Consider the following 14574-nt stretch of genomic DNA (forward strand, 5'->3'; position numbering starts at 1 on the left):
GTAGGAATCAGCATGGGTTTCGAAAAAGACGGTCATGTGAAACCCAGCTCGCGCTATTCGTCCACGAGACTCAGAGGGCCATAGACACGGGTTCACAGGTAGATGCCGTGTTTCTTGACTTCCGCAAGGCGTTCGATACAGTTCCCCACAGTCGTTTAATGAACAAAGTAAGAGCATATGGACTATCAGACCAATTGTGTGATTGGATTGAGGAGTTCCTAGATAACAGGACGCAGCATGTTATTCTCAATGGAGAGAAGTCTTCCGAAGTAAGAGTGATTTCAGGTGTGCCGCAGGGGAGTGTCATAGGACCGTTGCTATTCACAATATACATAAATGACCTGGTGGATGACATCGGAATTTCACTGAGGCTTTTTGCAGATGATGCTGTGGTGTACCGAGAGGTTGTAACAATGGAAAATTGTACTGAAATGCAGGAGGATCTGCAGCGAATTGACGCATGGTGCAGGGAATGGCAATTGAATCTCAATGTAGACAAGTTTAATGTGCTGCGAATATACAGAAAGATAGATCCTTTATCATTTAGCTACAAAATAGCAGGTCAGCAACTGGAAGCAGTTAATACCATAAATTATCTGGGAGTACGCATTAGGAGTGATTTAAAATGGAATGATCATATAATGTTGATTGTCGGTAAAGCAGATGCCAGACTGAGATTCATTGGAAGAATCCTAAGGAAATGCAATCCGAATACAAAGGAAGTAGGTTACAGTACGCTTGTTCGCCCACTGCTTGAATACTGCTCAGCAGTGTGGGATCCGTACTAGATGGGGTTGATGGAAGAGATAGAGAAGATCCAACGGGGAGCAGCGCGCTTCGTTACAGGATCATTTAGTAATCGCGAAAGCGTTACGGAGATGATAGATAAACTCCAGTGGAGAGACGCTCAGTAGCTCGGTACGGGCTTTTATTGAAGTTTCGAGAACATACCTTCACCGAAGAGTCAAGCAGTATATTGCTCCCTCCTACGTATATCTCGCGAAGAGACCATGAGGATAAAATCAGAGAGATTAGAGCCCACACAGAGGCATACCGACAATCCTTCTTTCCACGAACAATACGAGACTGGAATAGAAGGGAGAACCGATAGAGGTACTGAAGGTACCCTCCGCCACACACCGTCAGGTGGCTTGCGGAGTATGGATGTAGATGTAGATGTAGATGTAGATGAATAGGAAGGTAGAGCAGAGGGTGTGTTACTGTGAACAGTTCAGTGACCGGGTTGTTTGTATCAATCAGAATCGAAAGCAGACCAACACCGACAACGATAGTTCAGGTATACATGCCAACGTCGCAAGCTGAAGATGAACAGATAGAGAAAGTGTATGAGGATACTGAAAGGGTAAAGCAGTCTGTGAAGGGGGACGAAAATCTAATAGTAATGGGCGACTGGAATGCAGTTGTAGGGGAAGGAGTAGAAGAAAAGGTTACAGGAGAATATGGGCTTGGGACAAGGAATGAAAGAGGAGAAAGACTAATTAAGTTCTGTAACAAGTTTCAGCTAGTAATAGCGAATACCCTGTTCAAGAATCACAAGAGGAGGAGGTATACTTGGAAAAGGCCGGGGATACGGGAAGATTTCAATTAGATTACATCATGGTCAGACAGAGATTCTGAAATCAGATAAGGGATTGTAAGGCGTACCCAGGAGCAGATATAGACTCGCATCACAATATAGTAGTGATGAAGAGTAGGCTGAAGTTCAAGACATTAGTCAGGAAGAATCAATACGCAAAGAAATGGGATACGGAAGTACTAAGGAATGACGAGATACGTTTGAAGTTCTCTAACGCTATAGATACAGCAATAAGGAATAGCGCAGTAGGCAGTACAGTTGAAGAGGAATGGACATCTCTGAAAAGGGCCATCACAGAAGTTGGGAAGAAAAACATAGGTACAAAGAAGGTAGCTGCGAAGAAACCATGGGTAACAGAAGAAATACTTCAGTTGATTGATGAAAGGAGGAAGTACAAACATGTTCTGGGAAAATCAGGAATACAGAAATACAAGTCGCTGAGGAATGAAATAAATAGGAAGTGGAGGGAAGCTAAGACGAAATGGCTGCAGGAAAAATGTGAAGACATCGAAAAAGATATGATTGTCGGAAGGACAGACTCAGCAGCCAGGAAAGTCAAAACAACCTTTGGTGACATTAAAAGCAACGGTGGTAACATTAAGAGTGCAACGGGAATTCCACTGTTAACTGCAGAGGAGAGAGCAGATAGATGGAAAGAATACATTGAAAGCCTCTATGAGGGTGACAATTTGTCTGATGTGATAGAAGAAGAAACAGGACTCGATTTAGAAGAGATAGGGGATCCAGTATTATAATCGGAATTTAAAAGAGCTTTGGAGGACTTACTGTCAAATAAGGCAGAAGGGATAGATAACATTCCATCAGAATTTCTAAAATCATTGGGGGAAGTGGCAACAAAACGACTATTCACGTTGGTGTGTAGAATATATGAGTCTGGCGATATACCATCTGACTTTCGGAAAAGCATCATCCACACAATTCCGAAGACGGCAAGAGCTGACAAGTGCGAGAATTATCGCACAATCAGCTTAACAGCTCATGCATCGACGCTGCTTACAAGAATAATATACAGAAGAATGGAAAAGAAAATTGAGAATGCGCTAGGTGACAATCAGTTTGGCCTTAGGAAAAGTAAAGGGACGAGAGAGGCAATTCTGACGTTACGGCTAATAATGGAAGCAAGGCTAAAGAAAAATCAAGACACTTTCATAGGATTTGTCGACCTGCAAAAGCGTTCGACAATATAAAATGGTGCAAGCTGTTCGAGATTCTGAAAAAAGTAGGGGTAAGCTATAGGGAGAGACGGGTCATATACAATATGTACAACAACCAAGAGGGAATAATAAGAGTGGACGATCAAGAACGAAGTGCTCGTATTAAGAAGGGTGTAAGACAAGGCTGTAGCTTTTCGCCCCTACTCTTCAATCTGTACATCGAGGAAGCAATGATGGAAATAAAAGAAAGGTTCAGGAGTGGAATTAAAATACAAGGTGAAAGGATATCAATGATACGATTCGCTGATGACATTGCTATCCTGAGTGAAAGTGAAGAAGAATTAAATGATCTGCTGAACGGAATGAACAGTCTAATGAGTACACAGTATGGTTTGAGAGTAAATCGGAGAAAGACAAAGGTAATGAGAAATAGTAGAAATGAGAACAGCGAGAAACTTAACATCAGGATTGATGGTCACGAAGTCAATGAAGTTAAGGAATTCTGCTACCTAGGCAGTAAAATAACCAATGACGGACGGAGCAAGGAGGACATCAAAAGCAGACTCGCTATGGCAAAAAAGGCATTTCTGGCCAAGAGAAGTCTACTAATATCAAATACCGGCCTTAATTTGAGGAAGAAATTTCTGAGGATGTACATCTGGAGTACAGCATTGTATGGTAGTGAAACATGGACTGTGGGAAAACCGGAACAGAAGAGAATCGAAGCATTTGAGATGTGGTGCTATAGCCGAATGTTGAAAATTAGGTGGACTGATAAGGTAAGGAATGAGGAGGTTCTATGCAGAATCGGAGAGGAAAGGAATATGTGGAAAACACTGATAAGGAGAAGGGACAGGATGATAGGACATCTGCTAAGACATGAGGGAATGACTTCCATGGTACTAGAGGGAGCTGTAGAGGGCAAAAACTGTAGAGGAAGACAGAGATTGGAATACGTCAAGCAAATAATTGAGGACGTAGGTTGCAAGTGCTACTCTGAGATGAAGAGGTTAGCACAGGAAAGGAATTCGTGGCGGGCCGCATCAAACCAGTCAGTAGACTGATGACCAAAAACAACAACTTTGTACCAGTCCTCACCGATAGACATTGGTACCTCTCCTCAGTGCAGCACTCCGAAAATAAAGGGCTGCCATTCCCCAAGAATCCTTACAACATCTGTTTGAACGTATGCCTGCGAGAGTGGAAGTTGTCATCAAGGCTAAGGGTTTGCCAACTCCATACTGAATACCAGCGTTACCGATGGAGGACACCACGAACTTGTAAGCAATTTTCTGCCAAGTGTCATGATACTTTTGATCACATGGAGTATGTTCAAGAGACGGCTGCAACGCTTACGACACATTTGATATTACGAATTATAGGAACCGTAGTTTAAGGTATGGCTAATACAGTACCTATTTTATCGATTTATAGTGGATATACTGCAAATATTAAAATAAGTGCTGCGGGAAAATTCATTTTGCTCATTAACATTCTTCTATGATTCCTTTCTTTTGTCAGTATAAAATTTAAACTCTCCAAGCACATCAAGATATCGTCACTTGTTGTCGATACCAGTGATTGTATGGTTGTGGGTAGATAAACGTTTACCGATGTCGTTCTCCAGTAAATATACAATGCCTGGAGTGCTCCTTCGTTACACTAACATGGACGGGTTTCACAGATGGTCTGTGGCTGACGCAGATTGTGGCTGCGACACGCATAAACATATTAAGGCCTCGCTCGAAAGTCAAGTGTGGTGCACCCTAGGGGCCACACTGTTTCCCCACACCTCTATCTTGCAGCTTCTTTGCGAATTTTTAGTATTACTGTTTGCAAAAATTCATAATTGCTTTTATGACCCGAGTCATTGTGTCAGTTTTATCTTAGACTAAATTAAGATTCCTGAGTATTTTGGTTTTCTTAAATAAACACAAGTGCAAGTTGCGTTTTAAAAGACGGAGGACTCAAATAATGCGAATTAGATGTTTCATAAGTTAGCACATTCTATTTTACGAAACAGAAAACGTAAATTGTCCAGTTCACTGTTAAGTTCTTTTCCTAGATTTGTATTTCTACTTTTATCTTGTTTCACATTATATATGCTGAAATTTATTTTGCTGACATATTCTTTATTTTAATAATTCTCTCTATTTTTTAGACAATTCACATTATTTTAAGCTGAAAGAATCTTTTTTACTCTCTATCAATGTACTGGTGACTGACTTGTGCATCGCATCCTGTGCTTGTTATTACTTAGTTTTATGTCATGTTCTTACCACTACTGACAAACGGTCCCTTCCAACTCTAGGTATGATTAAGTTGATAATGTGTTGATGTTATTTATAGTACCATTGTCGGTATTTTCTTCTTTATACTTTTGACAAAATTCTCTGCAAATTCCTTATTTCTTGTTGATTACGTAAGTTCATGACTAGCTTGTTGCGGCATATATTCTATTATCAAATATTCCTGTTGACATTACGGTTATACGTCATTTTATTCTACGCCTATTACAATAGTACTCTGAGATTTTATCTTATAATACTACACTTATATCTAGAAGTATTGGGGTCCAAAAATCATCTTGCAACGTAAGTTCTTTATGTACAATCTTCTTAATAGGACACGTATTTACTTTATGTAGAAGAATAATGGAATAACGGTGAAATTTCGTGGTATTTTTTGTCAGTTGTAAAATGACAGATCATTTTAATGGCGTTTTATGTTTACAAGTAAATTTTATCTTAGGCAGTCAAAGACAGTTTTTGTCAGAAGTATTGTGCATAATGTGGATGTGCGATATTAATGTTGTCTGTTGTCTTTTGTTTATCGTGTTGTGTTTATCCCTTTCCTTTTTTTGTAATGTCAATAACGTTTTCCATGTAATTTTTTGGTCGAGTTCTGTCTGTCCGTTTAGGATGTCGTTCAGATATATCTTTGTCTGTGCATAGATTTCCAGTTCTTCCAAAATGTTCATGGTTTGACCTTTATCCTATGTAGAATTTTCAGAGCGTTTTCTGTTATGTCAAGTCGATGATTTTCATTTTTTAAGTGTAGGCATAAACTTTACTGGTTGCTTTCGTAATCTCTAGTGTATTGTTTAAATTTGATACTAAAACTGTTCGTCCGATCTAAAAACTGTAGCAGTCATCGTAGGTAATATCGTAAATACCCGAATTAGAAAAGATAGGGCCATCGCTTTTTCGTGATACCTACTTCGTTGGTAAGGTACTAGTAGTGTGAAATGCTAGTTGTATTTTCGTATTCGTTAAGAAGCTGTTTATTTTGTGTGATATGTTCCCCACGTATGTTGCTGGTACATATGTCAATTTGGATGTAGTTTTTTCATTTCTTTTCAATATTTCGTCTTCATGTATGTTATCTGATTTACGTTGAATATGGTCTTTGTAGCTTTTGAGTACTACGTTTGGATGGACTTTTTGTCGTTGCTGTGTATTGTAATATTGTAATTTCATTTTGTATTGCTTATTCTTCCAGCGATAAGTGTTATTGTTTGCACATTTATGCAGCCTGGTGTGGCATGAATGTTTACTGAAGATAATGTCTCTAGTAGGTTTTCTGAAAATTTCAGATATATATTGGTTATTATCATTGTCCATTTTAGGTGTAAGAAAATGACGAATTTGTTGTCTTCTGTTTCGATTGTGAATTTTATTTTTGGGTGGAAACTGTTTAATAGTTGGTGAATTGTTTATGTATCCTTGTTATCTCCATTTATTATCAGTAAGTATAATCTACATACCGATAGTACGAATATGTTATTTACATATTTACTGGAAGTAAACATCTAAACGTTAGGATCAAACTTAGTATGCAAGTCGCAACTCACCTTGAGCTCTCACTGATTCTGTGGCGTCTTTTGGATGATCTGTGTTATTTGTAGTGTTACACATATGTAATGTTTATATTGTCACACCTCATTTTTTTCTTTTCCCAGTTTAGATCTGTAGATGATATGATAATCAGATGAAAACCACTCATTATTAATAAAAGATAACTAGTGATTCAAACGGTGTTTTTCATTCAACATACCGATTGGTATCATCATTTTCCTTTAGATGTTGACAATATTATGAAAGAATTGACGTTGTGGGGCTGCTACCTTTTTCACACTAGTTTTGCAACAGTTCATTTCGATGTTCTCCTGAAATTTGTAACATCCCATGTACTAGCCTAATGTAGAAGCAGAGTTGCAGCTATTATGTTTTACGTTTCCCTTCGAGTCCGCCACGTTAAAATTAGGAGAAGTACGAGAACCTTTACCGACATACTCAGACTGCTGGTCCTAGACTTCCAGGTGTGGCAGAGATCACTAGCTACATGAGACTGAAGATCGTTTCATGACCAAAATCTCATGAAGCATTACTAGACGTGAACATCTAGTCGTCTGTGTCATTATGAAGCAAATTGTACAAGTCGCAACTCACCTTAAGCACTCTCTGTTTCTGTAGCGTGTCCTGAGTGATACGTCCTGCGTTTGCTGCAGAGGCTATCTCCAGAAACACACCTGAAGACAGTCTTCCTAAGAGCTCGAGTGGAGCCAGCGTTATCGCACAGAGAAGTGAAGATGACTACATATCGATAGGCGACCGCGCCTTATCTCCGGCACGTAATGGGTGCTGCTGCTGGCCATGTGACCGATACCGGCATTCGACCTGGGCAAGAGGGCGGACCGGAAATGATTTGCGGTAGTTGTGCGTTAACTACACTGCAGTAACCCAGGGTGCCACGCAGTGCTCGCAATTACAGTGTTGCCGACCCCCGTGCAGTTTCCAATTCTCCATGCAGACACTGCACAGCTCATAAAGGGACGGCGCCTATTTTTATTTATTTCTTTATTCTTCACAATTACAGCCTATTATCTGAAAATCTAAAATAGACCACACAAATCACATTTACTTGGAAGATAATAAATTATATATATTGATAGTGACCGGGCCAAATATCTCACGAAATAAGCAAATAACGATGAAACTACAAAGAACGGAACTCGTCTAGCTTGAAGGGGGAAACCAGATGGCGCTATGGTTGGCCCGCTAGATGCCGCTGCCATAGGTCAAACGGATATCAACTGCGTTTTTTAAAATAGGAACCCCCCATTTTTATTACGTATTCGTGTTAATACGTAAATAAATATGAATGTTTTAGTTGTACCACTTTAGTCGCTTTGTGATAGATGGCGCTGTAATAGTCACAAACGTATAAGTACGTGGTATCACGTAACGTTCCGAGAGTGCGGACGGTATTTGCTTCGTCATACATCACCCGTGTTAAAATGGACCGTTTACCAATTCTGGAAAAGGTCGATATCGTGTTGATGTATGGCTATTGTGATCAAAATGCCCAACGGGCGTGTGCTATGTATGCTGCTCGGTATCCTGGACGACATCATCCAAGTGTCCAGACCGTTCGCCGGATAGTTACGTTATTTAAGGAAACACGAAGTGTTCAGCACACGTGAAAAGTCAACCACGACCTGCAACAAATCATGATGATCAAGTAGGTGTTTTAGCTGCTGTCGCGGCTAATCCGCACATCAGTAGCAGACAAATTGCGCCAGAATCGGGAATCTCAAAAACGTCGGTGTTGAGAATGATACATAAACATCGATTGCACCCGTACAATGTTTCTATGCACCAGGAATTGCATGGCGACGACTTTGAACGTCGTGTACAGTTCTGCTACTGTGCACAAGAGAAATTACGTAATGATGACAGATTTTTTGCACGCGTTCTATTTAGCGACGAAGCGTCATTCACCCACAGCGGTGACGTAACCCGGCATAATATGCGCTATTGGGCAACGGAAAATCCACGATGGCTGCGACAAGTGGAACATCAGCGACCTTGGTGGGTTAATGTATGGTGCGGCATTATGGAAGGAAGGATAAATGGCCCCCACTTTATCGATGGCAATCTAAATGGTGCAATGTATGCTGATTTCTTATGTAATGTTCTACCGACGTTACTACAAGATGTTTCACTGCATGACAGAATGGCGAAGTACTTCCAACATGATGGATGTCCGGCACATAGCTCGTGTGCGGTTGAAGCGATATTGAATAGCAATTTCATGACAGGTGGATTGGTCGTCGAAGCACCATACCATGGCCCGCACGTTCACCGGATCTGACGTCCCCGGATTTCTTTCTGTGGGAAATATTGAAGAATATTTGCTATCGTGATCCACCGACAACACCTGACAACATGCGTCAGCGCATTGACAATTCATGTGCGAACAATACGGAAGGCGAACTACTCGCTGTTGAGAGGAATGTCGTTACACATATTTCCAAATGCATTTACGTTTACGGACATCATTTCGAGCATTTATTGCATTAATGTGGTATTTACAGGTAATCACGCTGTAACAGCATGCGTTCTCAGAAATGATAAGTTCACAAAGGTACATATATCACATTGGAACAACCGAAATAAAATGTTCAAACGTATTTTTTTTTCTTTAATTTCAATTCCACCCTAAGGGGGGGGGGGCGGGCTGGCAACAGCTTAGTATGCCGCTCTTCAGCCTACAGACTTTGTTAAAAAGATGAAGAGAATAAATAATAAAAAAACAGGCGATAAAATCGGAGACTTAAAGAGTAACATGGCGAAAAAAATCGTGGAACTTAAAACAATGAACAGAGGGATGATGACGCTAATAAAATACATACGAAACAATAGACAGACAATTAAAAAACACGGCGACAGTCTGGTTTCCGTTCGCAAAAGACATAAAATTCACACCTAGCGACAGCATGGTTTCTGTTCGCACATGAGAAAGACGAACAACACTGAACAGTCACTGGAACACTGCACGAAAAAGTCGGCAAATGTGACATACCACAGCCGAGAGCAGGTGGGGGGGGGGGGGGGGGGAACTGGACAGATGATGGGAAAATAAAAAAGGGGGGAAGGAGAGGAAAAGCGAAGGGGCAGAGGCAGGAAAGGAGCTGATGGAGGATGAGGACCCATAAGAGGGCAGATGCGACAGGGAGTGGTTAAGGCAGAGGAGGGGAATACAAAAGAACTCGGGAGGGGAGATGGAACAGGTTTGGTGGGGAGAAAACAGGATGGAAGGGGGGGAAGAGGGAGCCCAGGAAAGGATGGAGGAAAGGAGGGGGGTTCAAATGTACATACGTTCTGTATTTTAATTAAAAAAAACCTAACTGTGACCAACTGTTCATCTAAAATTGTGAGGCATATGTTTGTGACTATTACAGCGGCATTTATCACAAAGCGAAAAAAGTGGTCCAACTAAAACATTAATATATTTCTTTACCTACTACACGAATATGTAATAAAAAATGGGGGGCTGTATTTAAAAAAAAACGCAGTTGATATCCATTTGACCTATGGCAGCGCCATCTAGCGGGCCAACCATAGCGCCATCTGGTTTTCCTCTTCAAGCTAGACAAGTTTCGTTCCTTGTAGTTTTTTCTTTTGACGTATATTTCGTGAGAAATTTGCCCCAGTCACGATCAATGGACCACCCTGCATATACTACTACAAACCTAAGTTAAATCCTTACCCAGCTGCTAATCTACTTCAGACACTACAGAATTTGTTCTCCGTTTGTTCTTTTATTTTTGTGCATTTAATTGTAGATGGTTGTCTCCACCCCTGTATCCATCCTTACCCGACCCATCCACCAGCGTCTCCGCCAGCACCGCCTCCTTCCCGTTACTTTCGGCCGTCCTTCTCTACCGCTGACCTTCTCCTTCACCTCACTCATCCCCTCTCCGAACACTTTAATTCCCGTCGCTCCGCCTATGACTGTAAGTGGCATGCCGGTCTCCTGTTCAAGTTCCAAACCTTTGCCCTTCCTATTAACTACGTCCGTCTGATCGGGTCCTTTCTTTCCCAACGTCCTCTCTATGTCACCATCCATAACAAAGATTCCTACACCTTCTACCACTCCGCCGGTGTGCCCCAAGGTTCCGTCCTCTCCCCTCTTCTATACCTTTTCTATATGGCTGACATGCTGCCGCCTTCACCTCCCATCCATCTTCTCCAGTACGCCGATGACACCGCCTTCCTTGCCCTCGCCCCCACCCTGCAGGGCTCCCAACACCTTCTCCAGTCCCATCTTGACCGATTCACCACTTGGTGTAACCCGTGGTTGCTTAATGTCAATCCTTCCACAACCCAGGCGATCTTTGTAGGCAAAACAACCCCTTCCTTCAGCCTCCTCAACTTCTATATCACCATCTATGAACGTCCTATCGCCCTCACCCCCACCCTTAAGTACCTTTGCGTCACCCTTGACCATTGCTTCTCCTGGACCCTCCACCTCTGGACAATCAAAGCCAAGGCACGCTCCCGACTCCATCTCCTCAAGCTCCTTTCTGGCCGTACATGAGGTCTGGACCCCTCCACCATCCTCCACACCTATAAATCCCTCATCTGCCCTACCCTCTGCTACGCCCACCCTGCCTGGTTCTCCGCTCCTCCTACCTTTTACAAATCCCTTCAGATTCTTTAACGCCATGCTCTTCACCTCGCCTATCGCATCCATCTCCCCTCCCAATGCGGATCCTGTACGACCTTAGTCCGTTCCCCCACCTACTCCTTTTCCTCAAATGGATACGGATCCTCTACACCTCCCATGAACTCGATTCTCCTCATCCACTTGTCTCTCCTATCCTCTCCTGCACCCACCTGCTGCTGCGGGCCCACCTGCTCTCCATTTCTCTCCTTACTCTCTCCAAAGGTGGCTTCCACCAGCTCCCCCTCCCTGATGATGCCCTCCTCCCCTCCATCTACCCCTCCTACCAACTTTTATACTCCCCTCCCACTTCCTGTATTTGTTCCTATGGGCACCCTCTCTCCCTTCTGTCCCCCTTCCCTCGCTCCTCCCTTTCTCCCTCCTCCTCCCCCAGGCTTCCCCTGCCCCCATACCTACACTCCCCCACCATCTCCTCTGCCATTGGGATCTCTGCTCTCCCCTCTCCCTCCCCCGCCACCTTCTTCCCCTCTTGGCAGGTCCCCGGACACACACACGTTAAGTGGACATTCGCGCGCCGGAGATCATTGCGATCGTTTTAGTGTGTGTGCCGTCGTGTTTGTGCCTCAGTGTTTCTCGCCGCCCACGCTCCATCGTTCACGTGTCGTCTCCATCATCAGTGTCCGTGTGCAGTGCCAACAGTTTCTTTAGTTGCCTTCGCGTGTGAACGGCTACGTGTTTTTCGTTACTGTGTCTACTGTTTTTTGCCCCCCACTTTGTTCTGTATATTCTGTGTCTCCATTGTTTTTCTTTTGTAAAACTTGTGGCTGAAGAGCAGCGTAGTATGCTGCTGCCAGCCCACCTTATGTAAGGTGTTAAATAACAATAAAGAAAAGAAATCCACACCTGTAATCGCCCTCATTGTATTCCGGTCAACAGCCATAGTCTGGTGGATTCCTTTGGAGTCCGGCAGTACGTCAGCAACGTTTCCGCTTAAGCAGGTCATTCCACACATCACTGTTACTTCTTAAAGCCTACATACACTTCCATGTTCACTTGCAACTACGCAATGTAGATTCTCGGGACAGTATTTCAATCGGTGTTCGCCGATCTCAATTATCTTCGCTCCGTCTGCAGAGTATGTTCTCTAGCCTGGATGGCATCATGATGACTTGGGTTGAATGTCTCTCCAGGTCTTCCTTGGCCTTCCTGGGGACCGATCCCACGTATCAAACATTACGTACAAATTTATGATAAATGCAGGACTTGACCAGAAAGTGACAGAAGTGGTAGCGCCAGATGACCAATAGCTTTTTCTAAATAAGATTTTCGGCGCGTATCTTGCCATTTATTTTGGCGTAAGTTCCAGACAGCGGCTGACGCAGCGGAAAGAGTCCGGAACGACGGCCATGCAGTCGTCTCCGTAAGCGAAACTACCATTTTTTAAAAATTTTCAGTTCTTACGTTACATATGCTGCATACAAACCATAATGCTCAGTGTATTCTATTTATTTATATTTTCAAAAAAAGGCTTGAAATGGAAAGGCGAAGGAAAGTTGCGATTGCAAATCAGTATCCAGGAAAGAATTGTACCTACAGCACTCAAGAGTACCCGGGAAATAACTTTCCAAGTGAGGAATATAATTCGACCGTACAGGAGTTTGTTAATCGCGGTTTGCTGTCAAACTGTTCAATGAGGAAGAACCTTTTATGAATGTTAACGAAGTCAGTTTTCGAATTGGAACTCTAAAACAATTATGTAACTACGAAAAATGGCCCTTTAAAACATTGCAAGATGCCGAGAAAATTACTGCTTCCCCTGTTTTCACAATTAATATCATTTCAGAACGTGTTAATCATAAACTGCAGAATAATAAAAGTATCTAATTTTATTTAAAAAGTTCTGACCTATGAGTTACAATCGCTTCCTGGAAATTTATTTGCAATCCCTAAATTACCTTTGCCTATCGTTTTCATTCAATTTAGGAAGGTATTAATAAATACGGTACACATCGGTTTATTTGCACTATAAATAACGTAAAACTTGAAAATGAAGAAGTATTCCTATAGACACTCGACCCTACGACTTGCGAATTGCTCTTTCCGCTGCGCCAACCGCTGCCTGGGAATCGCGTCAACATAGACGGGGGATACAAAAGTCATGGCATACCTCCTAAAATAGTAACGGACCTGCTTTTACCCGGCGTAGTGCAGCAACTCGACGTGGAATGGACTCAACAAGTCGTTGGAAGTCCCCTGCAGAAATAATGAGCCGAGATGTCTACAGGCATCCGTAAATGCGAATGTGTCGGCGGTGCAGAATTTTGGGCACGAACTGACCTCTCGATTATGTCCCGGAAATATTCGATGAGCAAAGAAGGGAAAGCAGAAAGGTGGAAGGAGTATATAGAGGGTCTATACAAGGGCGATGTACTTGAGGACAATATTATGGAAATGGAAGAGGATGTAGATGAAGATGAAATGGGGGATACGATACTGCGTGAAGAGTTTGACAGAGCACTGAAAGACCTTAGTCGGAACAAGGCCCCCGGAATAGACAACATTCCATTGGAACTACTGACGGCCTTGGGAGAGCCAGTCCTGACAAAACTCTACCATCTGGTGAGCAAGATGTATGAAACAGGCGAAATACCCTCAGACTTCAAGAAGAATATAATAATTCCAATCCCAAAGAAAGCAGGTGTTGACAGATGTGAAAATTACCGAACAATCAGTTTAATAAGCCACAGCTGCAAAATACTAACACGAATTCTTTATAGACGAATGGAAAAACTAATAGAAGCCGACCTCGGGGAAGATCAGTTTGGATTCCGTAGAAATATGGGAACACGTGAGGCAATACTGACCTTACGACTTACCTTAGAAGAAAGATTAAGGAAAGGCAAATGTACGTTTCTAGCATTTCTAGACTTACAGAAAGCTTTTGACAATGTTGACTGGAATACTCTCTTTCAAATTCTGAAGGTGGCAGGGGTAAAATACAGGGAGCGAAAGGCTTTTTACAATTTGTACAGAAACCAGATGGCAGTTATAAGAGTCGAGGGACATGAAAGGGAAGCAGTGGTTGGGAAGGGAGTAAGACAGGGTTGTAGCCTCTTCCCGATGTTATTCAATCTCTATATTGAGCAAGCATTAAAGCAAACAAAAGAAAAATTCGGAGTAGGTATTAAAATCCATGTAGAAGAAATAAAAACTTTGAGGTTCGCCGATGACATTGTAATTCTGTCAGAGACAGCAAAGGACTTGGAAGAGCAGTTGAATGGAATGGACAGTGTCTTGAAAGGAGGATATAAGATGAACATCAACAAAAGC

The 14574-nt window shown here is 42.4% G+C and overlaps 1 protein-coding gene across 1 annotated transcript in view; it reads right to left on the minus strand.

The window, feature by feature from the left end:
* LOC126101006 (alpha-tocopherol transfer protein-like) overlaps positions 1 to 7324 on the minus strand; it is an 88830-nt gene extending 81506 nt beyond the window's left edge. The window contains exon 1 of the mRNA XM_049911672.1: positions 7224 to 7324. The gene's annotated coding sequence lies outside the window, so the exon portion shown is untranslated. The remainder of the gene's footprint in view (positions 1 to 7223) is intronic.
* Between the last annotated feature and the right edge of the window lie 7250 nt (positions 7325 to 14574).

Source organism: Schistocerca cancellata, chromosome 9 (genome assembly GCF_023864275.1).
Source record: "Schistocerca cancellata isolate TAMUIC-IGC-003103 chromosome 9, iqSchCanc2.1, whole genome shotgun sequence".
NCBI lineage: Eukaryota > Metazoa > Arthropoda > Insecta > Orthoptera > Acrididae > Schistocerca > Schistocerca cancellata.